Source organism: Pteropus vampyrus, unplaced genomic scaffold (assembly GCF_000151845.1).
Source record: "Pteropus vampyrus isolate Shadow unplaced genomic scaffold, Pvam_2.0 Scaffold268, whole genome shotgun sequence".
In the NCBI taxonomy this organism is placed as follows: domain Eukaryota; kingdom Metazoa; phylum Chordata; class Mammalia; order Chiroptera; family Pteropodidae; genus Pteropus; species Pteropus vampyrus.
The window spans coordinates 1,163,835-1,167,246 of record NW_011889049.1 but is presented as its reverse complement, the minus strand read 5'-3'; positions in this window follow the sequence as shown (position 1 = coordinate 1,167,246).

The window sequence follows — 3,412 nt, the reverse complement described above, 5'->3', positions numbered from 1 at the left end:
GTTCTTGAAATCCCCACAGTAATGTACAGTAAAATAACATCCTTCCATCGGGGAAAATAGTCATTCTCCATGAGACCTCAGGTCTGCTGCCCCAAGTCAAACGCTGGGCAGGCTGCTCTCTGGCTTTTCAAGCTGAAGGAAATCGCATCTTCTCTCAGACCGTCTGTAAAACAAGGAGACGAAAACGTACGCACCAGGACTGGCAGAGATCAGCGAGGAGTAGCTGAGGTTGCCCAGCTCTTAGTAGTTGCTCTGTGGACACTAACCGAGGGCCCGTCTTCCTGTCTTTCCCAAAGCTGGAATAGACACACTCAACCTGCAGCCTTCTCTCTCTCCACGTGAACGTGAGAGTCACAGGAGCGGAAGGTGGAGATCAACTACGGATGGAGGACCACCCGCGGAGGGTTTGGAGGTACCATCGGCACAGAAGAGGGGCGTGGCGGGGAGGATAATGGGCTAAAGTTCGTTAAAAAGTAGTTTCTGGGCCTTTGCTTAGTCTTTCATTGACTGTTCATTCTTGGCCTCAGTTTCGTCATCTATGGAAGAAAAACGTTTGTGTATCTGTTTGTTTATTCCAGGTTTGCTTGGTAGGGTGCTGTGGGGAGGCTGCTTATACCTGCTAATGACAACATGCGGAGTATGCGAGAGTCTGTTGTAGCCCTTGACCATATCAGCTTGCAACAGGGATTGAAGGCAACATTCTTAAATTTAATAAATTTAATAAAATTAACATGAGGCAGCCTCATATCAATGTATAAGGTGGAAACAGATGAATCCCAAAAGTTGTCGATCTTATTATCATTAAAGCTAATAAAATACCTTAGACCGGGGAGGTTGAGTATCTCTGAAAGCATTGCTCATTTTAGTGTTAGAATTTCATTTATTTGCTCTACTTTTCCTGAAGATGAAAGATGAAGTTTCTGGAGCGAAAGACAAAGTTTTGCAAAGTTCACTCATAAGAGTCCCAGTGAAATGCACGCAACAACAACCAAAAAAAACTCAATACGTCCTGAGAATAAGCAAACAATGACCACAGATGCTTACTGATCCTCTGTGTGGGTGAAGAGGTCGGACATATTCAAAGGAGCTGTGAGGCTTTGACTCCTGTCCACATCTCACCGGTACAGTCTTACAGTATTGTATATTGGCAATAGGACGTATGCTGAAAACCTCCTTGGTGATAACAATACTCTTAAAATTGCCCAGCCAACAACGATGCAGTATCAAGGCCAAGTTAAGTATGTTATCATGGGTAAAATAAGGAAGCATGTTTCCTAAACTCCAGAAGATCGTTTTGTATGACCAGATGACAGTTTTGTGAACTGTACAATTATCTTCACGCAATGTACATTCTGACCTCCTGGTGTGTTTTTGTTTTTCTGAAGCTGGAGATTGTCTTGGACAACGATGGCCTCTTTGAACCTTTCGAAGGTATTTCCTCTTCGAGTGGTACGGGAAGGCAACTCATGCCTTTATTAAATGCAAATTTCTCCTAAAAAAAAAACAAAACTCACTTTTTATTTCATTTCTGTTTTATCAGACATGTCCCAATATTGAATCTGATTTATCTTTAACAGTAAACTAATAATCTTTTAGTCTTTTTTTATTAAACTTATTAAACCACGACGCCCTCATCCAATTTTTCTGTCTTTGTTCTTATGTTTTTCCTGTTTATTTTTAATAAATACAGAAATTTATCTGTTCCCTGTTTAGTCAGTTGTCACCTTGTTGGGTCCCTCAAGGCGTTCTAGTCTATTCACCTTCCTGGATTTTGTCAGCCAGTATTTTTGCTGTCTCTCCAGGCCTCGTATCCTTCCCAAATTATGCCCTGTTCTTGTTCACAGCGATGACAAAATTATGGAACAAGGCAGAGCCGAGGACTGAGTCTCAAGCTCCAAGAAAGATCTAGAACTCTGAACTTTGTTTAGGACCTATCATTGGCCAGAGGATGTACCAGGAAGGGAATCTCTTCCGCACGACATCCTTTGCTTTGCGAGATTTCATTTCCCTTTGCTGCCCAGAATGGGAGAATCCAGTCCCACCACCAGTCCCAAGGGTTAGAGTTGGGAGTGTATAATCAGCACGCACCTGAAATTCTATTTCTTAGCATTAGTGTTTTCAGTGAATTTATGTCTGAGTTTCTAGTTTCAAAGTATTCCATGTGTCCCCGCAAACATTTCTTAAATAACCATTTTAAATCAGATTTGCTCTTTTTTTCTTTCGTACATTTCTAACTGAGACTCAGAAACGACTCCAACTGAGAAAGCAGGAGGGGAACTTCGACCGCACGTGGCCGGACGAGGCAGGACCTGGGCACGCGGGTCTGGGTGTGGCTCCTGCGCTGTCCGCCTCCCCCGGGACCCGCTGGCCACTCTCCTCCCCTCACTTCCTCTTTGGTTCCTGTGTCTAAAACATACAGGGAGGACCTGGCTGGACGGTATCTGAAGTAGGTTTCGGCTCTGGCACTCTAAATGGGAAAGGTTGGGGAAGGAGAGGAAGAGAGAGAGAGAAAGAGATGGGGGGAAGGGATGGGCACCCAGGGCTACCAGTGAGCCGCGTCCTTCCCAGCTGTCGATGGGTCAGGAACGGCCATACTGTTTAGCAGAAGAGACTGAGGCTCAGCGGTTAGGACCCGCGCTGCTGGGTGGTTTCACAGCTGGGACAGGACGGAGCCTGAATCCGAACGCAGGTTCATGACTTCGGTGTTGACGGCGCTTTTCTTGCTCGTCTTAATGCTTTCTCCCTTAGGTTCCATGCGGAGCAGACCGCACTCAGGTGCCAGAGAGCGGAAAGCCTTTTTGAAAGCTGGTTCTATGATGACATTATCGAAAAGGATGTCACATTTACTCTTCTGAGAATCCAACTGCCCTTTAGCACTTCCTTCCTTAATGAGGAAAGGTTAGGATTGTGGGGACAGCTGTGCCTGGACAGGTCTAGAGCCTGGGTTTGCAGGGCTTAAGGACCATGGCCAAGGGCACCCGTCGAGGGACCCGACTCACAGGTCCTCACGGGGAGGGGAGGTAGAGTTAGAGCTTTGGCACCGAAGGAGCCAGTGATGTGACGGCGCAGTTATTAACATGTCATAGAGGAGAAGCGGCACTGTCCTGAGCCTGGGCGTCGATTCGCGCCTGAGTTCCGGGGCCACTGGTCTAAATGCTGAATGGTTTCCCAGACCCATTCCCAAAACCTGATGGGTTTAAATGTGAAAAGATGGGGAGGAGAGAGATGGTGAAGACAAACACGGGAGATGTTGACAGCATCGCCTGGGTGGCTTTTTCTTTAAGCTCCTGACAAACGTAACTTTCTCAAAGAACGGTGTTGGATTCATAATAGCTGTGTCTGATGACGTGTGAGGGGCTTCAGCGTGCTGGCGCTGAGTGTTTTGGAGCCATTCTCTCTGCTCTTCACAAAA